The sequence below is a fragment of the Neofelis nebulosa genome, chromosome 1 (assembly GCF_028018385.1).
Source record: "Neofelis nebulosa isolate mNeoNeb1 chromosome 1, mNeoNeb1.pri, whole genome shotgun sequence".
NCBI lineage: Eukaryota > Metazoa > Chordata > Mammalia > Carnivora > Felidae > Neofelis > Neofelis nebulosa.
Genome location: NC_080782.1, coordinates 44,376,330 through 44,390,090, shown reverse-complemented (window position 1 = coordinate 44,390,090; position 13,761 = coordinate 44,376,330). Strand labels below are relative to the sequence as shown.

At 52.7% G+C, this 13,761-nt stretch overlaps 2 protein-coding genes across 2 annotated transcripts in view; one reads left to right on the top strand and one right to left on the bottom strand.

The window, feature by feature from the left end:
• SLC36A1 (solute carrier family 36 member 1) overlaps positions 1-13,761 on the bottom strand; it is a 177,611-nt gene that overhangs the window by 8,732 nt on the left and 155,118 nt on the right. The window lies entirely within an intron of this gene.
• FAT2 (FAT atypical cadherin 2) overlaps positions 8,731-13,761 on the top strand; it is an 84,332-nt gene continuing 79,301 nt past the window's right edge. Inside the window, exon 1 of the mRNA XM_058720699.1 lies at positions 8,731-8,899. The gene's annotated coding sequence lies outside the window, so the exon portion shown is untranslated. The remainder of the gene's footprint in view (positions 8,900-13,761) is intronic.

The following is a 13,761-nucleotide window of genomic DNA, read 5'->3' as shown; positions in this document are numbered from 1 at the left end:
ATGTTTGCATCAATTCTTTTCCAGGGTTCCATTTCCATTCCCAGTCTAGAGCTACTCATGCGGTAAGAATTTTATTCATAATGGTGGCCCTAAATTCATAGTCCTTGGGAGTTGGAAAGTACTTTTCAACTTGTATTCATTCAACAAAACTCGCATAGCTTTGCTTGAAAGATGTGCTTGTCAGGCATAGAGATTACTGATTATTTTACAGTTGGGGAGGGGGAAGCTCTGAGGACAGGGGCTTGCTCAAGGTCCCACAGCTATGGCAGAGCCTTGAGGACAGTGAAGAGATTGCCACTACTCTAGACCCAGACAGCTCCTGAATTCCCCACAGAGCCACATGGTGTGTGCTTGAAGTTCCCCAGAGCGGAGGTACTGGGAAAGCACGATCTACCTTACCAGGTCAAACCAGTCTGGCTTCATCACGAGCCACAGGGAGCTGCCTTCTGGGGGGTAGAAGAGCCTGAGTCAGTCCCTGCCTGCACAGATGACATCAGGGTGACCGGGGGCTGACAAGGGAAGGGGGGCGTGGCCCGAAGGTACAGGCCCTGGAAGGGAAGTGGAGGGGACCTAGGAGGAAGGGAAGGGAAAGTGGGGGGCCCTACCTGAGCAGTGAAGTCCAGCTGCAAGACTCTCCTGTCAGGCTACACTTCCCCTCATCCCTGGGAAATATCCTGCTAACTCTGCCCCTTCTCTACGTTACAATCAGACTCATAAAGTATGATGTCAGTGTTTATCTAGCTCAGTGGTTCTCAAACTCGAGTGAGCCCCAGAATGACCTGGAGAGCTCCAAGCGTGGGTGGATCTGTGTGAACTCCACGAAAAGACCCCACGACAAACTGCTGAGTAAGTCGTGGAATGATACACAAGATGCGATTTTCACAACCACTCTCTTTCCCCAGACAAATAAAAGGCCCCAAATGCTATATATTTCCTTCTGGAATATCTATGTATGGATATAAATATCTACAAAGGTCACACACCTAGATGATTATACTGGTCACCTTTGCAGTAGGTATTTGTGGTAGTAACAAAGAGGGCTTTAACCTTCCATGTAATGTTTTATTATTTCACAAGGAAAATTACCATGTATTACTTATGTAAATGCAAAATTTAAATAAAATGTCTCCAAATTCGTTTGCCCATTTTATCTGGTTGGAAGTGCGAGGATCTGCATTTCAGCAAAGTTTCTGGGGGCTTCTGTGGAGCTGATCCATGAGTTACATTTTGAGGAAAGCTAGTCGAGCCCACCATTGTACAAATGAGTAACTTGGGAGTCAGAGAGGGTAAGGAACTTGCCTAACTCCACACAGCATGGCAGCGACTGAGTTGATATCTGACCCTGGGATGTTTTACTCCAAGGCGGTGCTCTCTCTTATACACAGTGACCAGAAAAGGAAAACCACTGGGGAACTGGATATGGAGGCAGCGTGAATGTATTTCCAGAGCAAAGTGGAAGGGGCTGGGGATCTGTGCACCTCTGAGTTAGGCCAGTTGGCAGCCTCTGTGGGGGAGGGGACACAAAGGACAGTGGTGGGGCCAGAAGGGCAAACATTGCCCACCTTTCTAACTTTTCTTTGAGATTCACTGTTCCAGCCTTTCACCCCTCTGCATTCCCTTGTCCCAGTGTGGTTTGGATTTGCATCTGAGCCCTGCCTATTTCCAGAAGGAGCAGTGGCTCCTGTGAGGACAGCCTTGGTGCTGGTAAGTGTAGGCAATCCCTTCTGTCTCCTGACCTCAGCTTCCTCATCTATCACCTATGTAGTGGACTGAATCAGTGGCTCTTAAACCTGGCTGTGCACCCTCCTGGAGGCTCATTTAAGAAGCAGAATCCTGGGCCCCTCCGTAATGGGGGATGGGGACTGGGATGTGCTTTTTTTTTTTTTTTTTTTAAGTTTACTTATTTATTTTTGAGAGAGAGAGAAAGAGAGAGAGAGGCTGAGAGAGAGGGAGAGAGAATACAAGCAGGCTCTGCACCATCAGCACAGAGCCCAATGTGGGGCTTGAACTCACAAACTGTGGGATCATGACCTGAGCTCAAGTTGGCTTAACCGCTTAACTGATTACCCAACTGAGCCACCCAGATGCCCCCTGGAATGTGCATTTTTAACACCCACCCCACTCAGGCCAGATTATTCCTACAAATCTGAAGTTAGAAAACCACTGGGTTACTAGTCTCTTTTCCCTGAGCAAACTTCTCTGCATCTTGAGCCTCAGGCGGGCCTAAGGCCTGGCCTGTGAGAAGGGCCTGGGGTGCTGAGGAACCCAGAGTGGCCAGCAATCCCCACTCCCAGGAGACCCTGGCCTCTCTCCCTGCAGCCTGTCTAGGCCCCTCGGCCTCTGTTCCGGGGTTCCCTCCCTCAGGCAGCCTCTTCCTTACCTGGGTGGAATGTCTGGAATGTGGCTGGCGGGGGAGGGGGGAGACAGGGCTGGTAGGCTGCCAGCCCTGCCTCTGGAATTCAGGAGGGCCTCTGCCCTGCTGGCCTTGAAGTGACCTGGCAGGACGCATACACTGACAGTGGAGTGAGGGAGGGCTGTGAGGCCCGGAGCCGGCCAGCAAGTCTCATCAGGCCTCAGTTTCTTCATCTGTAAAACCACATCCTACTTCTCTACGTGCAGGGCTTCGCGGCCCTTCCAAAGGAGTTGGCATCTGTTCATCCTCCGCACCTATCACGTTTCATTAGCGCCGTGCGAAAAGCTATGGGAAACTCACAGATGAATTAGACACCAAACCGATCCAGAAAACTACCATTTTTTTGCCTCCGGCACGCTGCATAGTGTTTTACCGATTCCTCCCTAATTGAGTCCCGACAACCCTTACAAGATAAGAACCATTACCACCTCCAGATGACAGATGAGGAGATTGCTACCCAGAGAGGTGAAGTAACTTGTCCAGGGCCACACAGCTGCACACATGCGATGGCAGAGCTGGGTTGGAATCTATCTAATTTCAAATCCAGACCTCACCGTGTGCTCCACTCCCCCCGACAAATACAGCAGAGGTGGGGGCGGGGTGGGGTGAGGACCACACGATATCCTGCCCTGAACTCACGGTGAGACCAGAACAGGACAGCCTGCTCCACAAGGGCCCGGAAACCCTTTAGCAGTTTGTGGGGAGGCCCACTGGGGGAGATTAAGAGATGTCCCTGAGCAGGCAGCCTTGTGATGGACCAGTAGATGCGTGATGGATGACAGTCTGGACAGAGGCCAGGCAAGAGCAAACAGAGGGTGCGGGGCTGGGGCTGGGGAAGAGTGGGCTGGCTGACGCATTCCCTACAGGGCCTAGGGCAAAAGGATGCTGAGCAGAACCTCATTCCAAACTATCGAGGTTTCCAAGGCAGAGACAGCCGAAGCACTGAATCGAGTCCTTCCTAAATGCGGGTGGCAAGCCCAGGGATGCAAATCCCGTGATTTGGTTGGAGCATAACCTCAGGGTGGAGGCTAGAAGCACTAGATTAACTTAGTTCAAATCCCCCCTCTGCCATTTAAGGGCAGGACGACCGTGGACAAGTCACTTTAAACTCTCTGAATCTCAGTTCCTTCCTCTGCAAAATGAGAATGGAAATAATAGTATCGCATCAGGAAGATTTATTTGAGGAGCAAAGGAGATGATGCTTGGCCGAGCACTTAATAAATTCTAACACACGCCAGTTATTATTATCACAGTTATGATTATTGCTGTTGTCACTACACAAGAGGGAGAAATGGGGGATGAGGCTGGAAATGTGGTTCATGGTTGTGGAAAGGGGGACATGGGAGCTGTACTGGTTCCCTGGTCAGGGCCACATCCGGGCCCCAAGTCTGGGGGCAGGTGAGGTTGGGGATAACATCAGAGGTTCTGTTTCAAGACCTCAGAGTGACTCCCCCCGCCCCATCCCAGCTTCCTGTTGGGGTGACCTAAACAAGGCCACGGAACCAGCCAGCCTGGCTCCAGTAGCTCTCAGCGTCAGAGCCCCACCTGCCCGCACCAGCCTGGGGCGGGCCGACCGCGGGCTGGATGAGCAGCAGGTGAGCTGCTCATGCTCACCGGCCTGGCCAACAAGGCCGGACGCTTCTCCTGGCAGGAGCCTGTCAGAACTGCCAGCTGGGGGTCAGGATGAGCTGGAGAACCCGGTGGTGCCCAGATGCCCGTGGCCAGCAGGTCTGCTGAGTGTTTGATTACATTCCCGAGCACCCCAGGCAACGCCAGGGCTGGCTGCTCCAACTCCTGCTGGGTCCCGTCTGTCCGCTACAGAGCTGACATCCCAGGCTCAGCCCCCACGGCCCACCTGCCTTCCACCTTCTGCTTCTCCCTCTCGGCTGCAGGCTGCAGCCCTCACAGAGCCAGGTGGCCTGGGCCCCCGATGACTTCATCCTCCTTAAAGGCATCGTGTCCCTTTGATAGCCAGGCCTCTGGAGCCTTTCCTGTCCACAGGTCCATAGGCCAGACTTCACGATCTCCATTCTGTACCTGTCTCCCTGCCTCATTCCCATCCTGCTGTGCGACCCTCTCCAGAGAGAAGGCAGTGTGATGGAAGGGCCCCCAGCCCTGGAAATGCCAGTTTGCATTTCAAGTTCATCGACATGTTGTCTTAAAGGAGCCAGTCCGTCAGCCAACTGTCCCCTGTGAGCTGAATCTTCTCTCAAGAAGACTGGTCTTCCAACGTGGACCCCACTCACTAGGGAACTGCTCTGGGTATGCGACACCTGTGGGTGACGTGGTGACGCCACGGTTCCCTCCACTGGGTGACCGCCATTCCTGTTTCCCCAGGACTGTCCTGGTCATAGCACCGAAAGTCCTAGTCGCTGGGAACCCCTCGGCCCTGGGCCAACCCACATGTTGGTCAGCTGACCCTGCACACACATCTGTGATGTGCTGTCTGTCTCGGATGATTTGCGTCCATGGTTTGTGCTAAAGAAACCTGAGACTTTAGCACACCCCAAAAGGAACCAAAAGGGTTCGTTCTGTCTGTTAAACATGAAGATAATATGATCTGTGCTCTCAGACTTTATAGGTGCCCTGGAGTTTGCCACCTAGTCAGAGATTTTATTACTGCTCAGGTACCCCACTTATACTCTCTGCCCCACAGCGAATGTGGACGGATTGCTCCAGAAAGGAAAACCTAGGAGGGAGGAGAAAGAGCTTACCCAGTCCACAAAGGCAATACAGCTTTCCTCGGGCAGGTAAAGGCAGTGGACAGAGACTATTTGCTAGGTGTCTCTTTGGAAGCCTACAGTATCCTTGTAAAGAATATTAGAAATTTAGGGGCACCTGAGTGGCTCAGTCGGTTAAGCATCAGACTTCAGCTCAGGTCATGATCTTGCAGTTCGTGAGTTCAAGCCCCGCATCGGGCTCTGTGCTGACAGCTCAGAGCCTAGAGCCTGCTTCGGATTCTGCGTTTCCCTCTCTCTCTGCCCCTCCTCCACTCACACTCTGTTTGTCAAAAACGAACTAAAATGTTTAAAAACATTTAAAAAAAAAAGAACATTAGAATTTTAGAACATCAGAGGTAGAAGTTAAAGATCAGAGTTCAACACCTGCTTTGTTGAGATAGAGAAACTGAGGTCCCTAAAGAGGGTTCAGAATCAGATGTGATTCCTTTTGTTTATTTTTTTAAGGATTTTTTTTTAAAGCTTATTTATTTTATTTATTTTGAGAGAGACAAAGACAGCGCAAGTGGGGAAGGGGCAGAGAGAGAGAGAGGAAGAGAGAGAATCCCAAGCAGGCTCCCGGTTGCCAGAGCAGAGCCGGATGTGGAACTCAAACTCATGAAACCGTGAGATCATGACCTGAACCGAAACCAAGAGTCGGGTGCATAACCGACTGAGCCACCCAAGTGCCCCAGACATAATTCCTTTTAATTCTACAACATGCCTGGTACTGTGTAGGAAACATGGGTGCCCTGGGTCCAGCCCCAGAGAGTAGAATGTGCTTGATCTGGGATGGGGTCTGGGCATCAGGATTGGCAAACGCTTCCCAGGTGATGCCAATGTGCAGCCTTGGCTGAGAACCATTGAGTCAGAGATCTGTCCCTGAGGAGATTTAAAATGGAGTGAGCCAGGGGCTGAAGTGAAGAGAGGTACACACGGAGGCAGAACACAAAGCAGAGGGTCACACGGGAGTTTCAGCCAGAGGACTACAGGGAGGAGGGTCAGACGCGGAGCAGTGCAGCCCAGTGGTTAAGGAGTTCAGACAGATGGGAGCTTGAAACTTAGCTTAGTCTAGGCCTGTGACCTTGGGCAAGTAATTAAGGCTTTTCTGAGCTTCAGTTTCTTCATCTGAAAAATAGAGTATGATAAAAGTGCCTAATCCACCAGGGTGGTGTACAGAGAAATGAGATAATCCCTGCTGAGCTGAGTGCTGACATAAAGATTAGCCATTGTTGTTATTATTATTACTTCTTGCTCAGGTCAGGGGCATGGTCGGGGAGTTCACGGAGGGAAGGAGGCATATGGGCTGTACCAAGATGGATAGGAACAGTCTTTGATGTCCAGGAAGCTGTAAGCAGGAGCTCAGGAACGAGAAGTTTCCAAGCATGCTTGGGGGGACACTGAGGAGTCCGGTTTCCATGGTGCATGGGGCAGTGGAGGCCAACAGGTCCCCTGGTCGGGTCCTGGGGCCAGAAGGAAGAAGGACCCGAACCTGGGTCAGGAGTGGCGGGGGAAGTGCGGAGGGGAAGAATGGCAGTGTCATGATGCGGTTCAGCAGTCCATCCCAATCCCCATCCCTTCCTCCCTTCCCCCCACCCCGGGGCTGCAGGCTGTCGCTGCACTGGACACACTGGAGGCCAGCCTTGGCCCAGAGAGGGGCCCGAGGGAAGACAGCCGCCTGCCGCTCCACACATGACTAGTCAAAGGGCTCAGGGGCCACCCCACCACCCTCCTTCTGGTTAATGCCTCATCAGCCCAGACTCTGAGACCTGGGCAGCAATCAGTCAAGTGGATAACCGCCCAGGTTAGTCTGCCCACTGGAGCTCCCCTCACGCTGCACACCCCCAGGCGTCTCCTCCAGGGCTGAGGCAGCTGGTAGGAGAGAGGCCTGGGAGACTCCCCTCCCCGGCCGGGGAGCTCCTCTGGAGGTCTCGGGCAACATACCACAGCAGCCTGCTTGGCACTGTGGTCATCCATAATGCTGGTGACAGGTCCCCAAGGGTGTGGCTCACAGTGGCTGCAGCAGCTCCATGAATGAATACCTTCCGAGAGCTGGGAAGGAGCCAAGAGCCTCATTACTCCCTCATAAGCACCAAGACCAGAACCTTAATGATTCCACTTATCCTTAGGGTCCAGCCAGAACTTCTAAGAAAAGCACGTCCTAGCCACAGAACTAGGCCTCGGTTGTGGTCACGTGGCAGAGAAAATAGCTCTGTTCTGAGAAAATAGCTCTGTTCTGAGCAGCCCCAGGAGTTGTCAGCCCATTTAACACACGAGGAAACAGAGACTTAGCGCATTTAAGTCCATTTAAGTCGTCCGCCTTGGGTCACAGAGCTTAGAACAATAGCAGTAACAATACGTAACATTTTTGCTTATTAACCAGGTTCAAGGGTTGAGGCTCAGCCGAGCATCAGGCAGAGACACTAAGAGTCAGAACTGATTGCAGAGGGAGGTAATGAGCTCCCTGTAATTAGAGGTGTGCAAGCAAAGACTCACTTCTTCACCAGGGAAGCTGCAGAGGGGATGCACGTCCCTGGGGGGGGCGGGGGGGAGGGTTGGGTCCGACGGTTGCAGAGCCGTTTTGAGCTCGTGGGGGCGGGGGCAGGAACTATTTCATTTACCCCTCTGTCCTCGGCACCAGGTGCAGCCCCCGGAAACGTGTAAGTATGGGGCCTCACACAAAACAAGCAAATGATTACATTCTGTAACTAAAAAGCACGGCGGCAGCGAGAGAGGGTGGAGGGAGAGCTGATTCCTGTCTGCCTTTTCTTCCCTTCCCTTAAAACACTGCTTCTCAACCCAGGGAGCACATTCGAGACACCTGGGGAGCCAGGGCAGAGAGGCGCCCCATAAATCCTACGGAGGCTAAGCTGTCTTGCCTCCCAGTGAGAGGCAGACACTGGGCTTGGCACTTTCCGTGCATGATCCGTCCCGTGAATCTGCACGACCTTATGAAGCCGGTGTTTATTCTTACCCCCATTTCACAGATGGAGCAACCGGAGCTTGGGGAGGTTAAGTCGCTTCTGGAAAAACTCACAGCTAATCACAGTGAGAAGAATTACCTTTTATGGGAGACTTTCCTGCTAAGTGACATCCATTTAACCTTTATCTTTTTTTTGATCCTCATAACAAGCCCGTGAGGTGGGAGTTATTATTATCCCCATCTTTTCAAAAAAGGAAACTGAGGCTCAGACTCAGTAACTCACCCAAGGTTACTGAGCTCGTGGGTGGCAGTGCTAGCATTTTGAACCGGGCCTGGGAGGCTGGGGGGATCTCAGGGCTGCGTGTCAGGGAGGACTGTGGGGAACACTGGCTGAGAGCTTCCCCAGGCCCCTCATGGTCTCTGTGTGTCCTTGCGTGACTACTACCTGCCTAGGGCCTCAGTTTATCCTTCTGGAAGCCCGAGGAGGGAGGTGGAAATGGGCCTGATTTCTCAGCAACTTTCCAGCCCTCATTTTCCATGACTCGATTCCCCACTGTGAGTTCTGGGCCACAAACCAGTTGGCTTCCTCCCTCCCTCTCCGTGAGACAGGGAGCTGGCAGGAGGGGATGATCCGCCTCAATTCTCCCACCTCCTTTTTCCTCCTCCTCCTCCTGGGCTGGGACACACCTACTCCAACTTTCTCAGCAGCCTCTTTGGGAGTGCGTGCGGGCTTTCCTGCTCTGAGTCTCTGCACCTCCCTCCGAAGCCTGTCAGCTTGGTGCTTGGGGAAAGGGCTCCAGCCCAGCAGCCCAGCCCGGGGCACCCTCCCCTGCCTGAAGGGCATAGGTAAGGCCTGCTGGAGGGTGGGAGGCTGGGGGAGGGGGTTGCAAAGCGAATCCATTCTTGTGCCCTGTCCCAGAGCAGGAGGCGGGGGCACGGTTGGGGGCTCTTTGAAGGTGAGACGGGACCGGAGATGGCTGGGGCAGGCACGGTGGGGGTAGGACAGGGGCACCTAGGTACACTGAATGAATCCAAGCCAGAGATGTAGCCAGCCCGAGCCTTGGGGCTGGGGATTGGGTCCGGGGAACGGGCAAGGCTAGGACTTTGATCTCATGGAGGAGCAAGGTCACATTTGCAGGCTTAGAAAGTTGGACTCATGTCCTTGGAAGAATGGGAAGTCTGTGCTTGGGCTTTCAGGGGATGAGCCTTCAGGGGGCATGTGGGGACATTTTCCTCTGTGGTTTTAGGGGGAAGTGCTGGGGTCAGGGGGCCAAGAGGTGCTGGCTTCTTGTGTGTGTCCAGGGAGGCAGAGGGGTCCTATTATGGACAAAGCCACCTGGTGTGGAGGAGGGAGGGAGGATCTAAGGGACAGTCAGATAACCTGGCCAGCCCTGGCCTTTGTGTGACTCTTGAGGCACTCTGACTAGACCTCAGCTCTCCTGGCTGTAAAATGAGGGCGCTCACCATCTCCAGGGGCTGCGAAAGGCTGTGGGTCTAAGAGGCACCAGAGGCAGCACGGGGGTGGGGTGGGGTGAGTGGGGGCAGCTCTGTTCCCCTGTCCTGGGGGAAGCAGGAATCCGATACCTATCTTTGGAGGCAGGACAGCTGGAGTGGAACGCTGAACAGAGATGCCAGGCCAGGGTTCAGCCCTCCACTGGAGAGAGGGTGTGCTGTATGCCCGGATGCGGGGAACAGCAGAGTATTCTGGGGTTTGCTGAGGGCTCAGGAGGGCTGCCTCTGTCACCAGCCACGCTCTGGAGCTGGCCGCCTGGGCTCAGGAGACAGGAGGGAGGTTGAGAAGCAGGCACAGGGCTCCTTTTACAGATGGGGAGCTGAGCCTGGGCAGAATAACAGTGCCCTGCACGCAGAACACTACTCTCAGTCATTGTTACTGTTGATGTTTGCTGGGTGCTTCTTGTGTTCAGGGACTGGGCTGAGTGTGCATGGTCATTTGAAAATTGTGGGTTTTTGAAGCAGGGAAGATGGAAAGAGAATTTCACTACTCGAATTTCTGTAACTCAGCAGGCTGTGTGGCCTGAGGCAGTTCCATACCTCTCTGGGCCCATTTCCCTCCACATAAAATAAAGGTGGCTAGATTAGTATATGACCCATTCTTAACTGATTCACCCCAGGAAGCGTGTTGGTCACGCAGAGCAGGAAGGACTGGCTATTTTGCAGGTGGGGAAGCGGGGGCAAGCTCAGGTTTCCCCCAGGGCTCTCCACGGAGCACGGGTTACACTGTGGCAGGGACATGCTATGTGCATGACGCTGGCTAGCCTGATAGAGTGCAACAGTGACACCCCCCTCTGCCAGGGGCTCCCCAGGCTTCAGTTTTCTCATCTGTAAAATGGAAGAGGAGCTAGAGAAAGTCAAGTTCTCCCTGGAACCCCCCTCTGATTCTATGACGCTTGGTGGTCTCCTTAAGGACTCAGGGGACCAGACCCAGAAGGACACGGACATTCTCCAACCCCTACATGTCATCTGTGGCTGTACGTTCTCTGGGGAGGGGTTGGCGGGCTCCCTCTACACCGGTCCTCTGGGAGTTGGGCCGCTGTACTCTGCTCCCTGCACCTTCTTCCCTGGGTACAAATGAACTCACCCCGGTCTACAAGTTCTCCTTCCAGCTGCCCCATGATAGGCTGTGGTGATGGCATTGCTGGTGGCCAGGTGGGGCCAGGTAGGTAGGAGAGAATGCGGGGCAAGGGCCGCGTCTTAAAGGAAACTGGGCAGGGGCGCCTGGGTGGCTCAGTCGGATGCGCGGCCGACTTTGGCTCAGTTCATGATCTCGCGGTCTGTGAGTTCGAGCCCCACATGGGTGTCTGTGCTGACAGCTTAGAGCCTGGAGCCTGCTTCACATTCTGTGTCTCCCTCTCTCTGTCTCTGCTCCTCCCCCACTCATGCTCTGTCTCTCTCTGTCTCAGAAATAAATAAACATTAAAAAATTAAAAAAAGAAAGAAAGAAAGAAAACCAGGCAATGGTGTTGGCACAATTAGGGACCTTTGTACCCCTGGATGGGCCCTGCCCTTTGGGCTTCTTCCAAATTGGATGGGACAGAGCCTCTGGAAGTTTCCCATGCTTCCTGGGTCCCCAGCACCTGCTGAGCTGGCCCACAATCTCAATGCTACTGTTTCTATGGCTAATGGTCCTAATGCTTGTGTTTACAATGGGGGTCTCTAGACAGGCTTACAAAGAAAAGCCTGGGTCCAAATCCTGGGTATTTTTAGTTGTGTGACCTGGGGCCTCTACTCCTCTAAACCTCAGTCTCCTTATTTGAAAAATAGGGCGAATGATAGTCCTTTTCTCAGCGATTGAGGTGACATTTGAATGAGGTCACGCGTGTAGTGCACAGGGCCTTATTGGTTACGTTCGTGGTCATCAATTACTCAGCTCCCTGTGCTTCCCTTGGGTGGACACCATCTCACAGCACCCTGAAGTATTCCTTCGTAAGACAAGTCACTGTTGTGGTTATTAGTTATTTGTGTTTTTGTCTCCTGCTCCTGGCTCCTACTAAGGGTTGCTCACTGCCCTGGCATCCGCGTCTAGCACGGTGCCTGGCCAATCCGAGAAGCTCATCACATATCTACTGAGAGAGCTAATGAATCTTCATTTCTAATTCATAGAGGAGAACGGTCACTTAGAGGGACGGAGGATTAGCCGGACCCAGCCACAGATAACTAAGAGTAAGGAGTGGAAAGATCCCTAGAGAGGATCGAATCAGACAGATGGAGCCCCTGCAGCCTCACCAGAGAAGGCTGAGAACTTGGCTGACGTCACACAACAAGCGAGCGGGGAAGGCAGGACTACGACACAGGCCTTTTCACTCTCCTCTGCCTCTCTGCCGAGTCTGGTTCAGAAGGTATTGCTTCCCATGCGGGTCGTCAGTCTAGGAGGCCGGTGAATCATCCCCACGTCCCCAGAAGGCAATTTGGGATCAACAACCAGGTTGACCGCTAGACTGCGAGTTGCCTTTCAGGGGACAGGGGACATAAACCTCATCAGTCAGACCCCTTTCCCATCACCCACCAGCACACACCCCCCCACACGCACATGCACACATTCCTGCCCGCACACTGCTCTGTCACTATCAGCAACGAGCTGGCAGGTGCCTGTGACTGTACAACTAGAAGGGTCCTGAGGAGTTCCCTGAAGTCTCCAAGAATTGGTGGTCCCATTTTACAGAGGGAACCATTGATTTTGAATATTCGCCTGAAGTCACCAGTCTGTAATGGTGTCCTGGGTCATTGGGCAGCCGAAACGGATCCATTTCTTTCTTTCTTTCTTTCTTTCTTTCTTTCTTTCTTTCTTTCTTTCTTTCTTTCTTTCTTTCTTTCATGTTTTATTTTTGAGGCGGGGAGGGGCAGAGAGAGAGGGGGAGACAGAGGATACAAAGTGGGCTCCACGCTGACAGCAGAGAACCCGATGAAGGGCTCGAACTCATGACCTGAACCGAAGTCGGAGGCTCAACTGACTGAGCCGCCCAGGCGCCCCAACGGGGAGTCATTTCTGAGCATGGGATTTAAGCATGGAGAAGAGAGCTCTCATTGACCGACCCCCTCCACGCGCCTGTCGCCAGGTTGTCACGTGCACCTTCTAGTCTGCTGCGCTTCCCTTGTTGTTGCTAGTGTTGTGTTCTGGGTGTGGAGACAAGAGACACTCAAGAAAGCTAAGCCACTTCCTTTCAGTCACACGGCTCCTTTTCCCTCCCCACTTAGTTCAGTACACTTAACGGGCACTTACGATGTGCTAGGTCCCCAGAGATTCACCGTTGGTGGCAGCAGGCCCATAAATGGACGGTTTAATAGCTTGAGGTGGGTAGCAAAATAGAGGCAAACTCAGACTGGAATGAGGGCCCAGAGGAGCGATAATCAGCCTCGTTACAGAGCCAATGAAGGAAGCCTTCTTGGAGGAGGTGACACTGCACATCAGTCTGAATAAGGCTTAAATAAGGAACCAAAAGTAGGAAAGGCAATTCAGAAAGAGAAAGCAGCATGTGTCAAGGTGTGGCCAGGGTGTGCAGGAAACCGTCAGCTGGGTAGAGAACATTTGGAGACCTGCAGTGAGAGGTAGGATGGGGCCAGGTCATCAAAGGCCTTATGTGACAGGCCAAGGAGTATGGCTTTCTTTTTCAATGTAGTTTATACATGATTTTTAAAACATTTTTTTCAACGTTTATTTTTGAGACAGAGAGTGAGAGGGGGAGGGGCAGAGAGAGAGGGAGACAGAAGCCGAAGCAGGCTCCAGGCTCTGAGCTGTCAGCACAGAGCCCGATGTGGGACTCAAACCCACGGACTGTGAGATCATGACCTGAGCCGAAATCAGCTGCTTAACTGACTGAGCCACCTAGGTGCCCCTATACATGATTTTTTTTTTAATGAGGAATTAGAAACATACAAAAGAAGATTAAAAAAAAACTGGGGTGACTGGGTGGCTCAGGCGGTTGGGCGTCTGACTCCGGCTCAGGTCATGATCTCACAGTCCGTGAGTTCGAGCCCCACATCAGGCTCTGTGCTGACAGCTCAAAGCCTGGAGCCTGCTTTGGATTCTGTGTCTCCCTCTCTCTCTGCCCCTCCCCCACTTGTTTCTCTCTCTCTCTCTCTCAAAAATAAACATTTTAAAAAATTAAAAAAAAAAAAAACATCGCCCAGCTTCAAGAATTGTGTTTCCTCCACCAACTCTTCCCCCATCAGATTATTTTGAAGCAGATCCC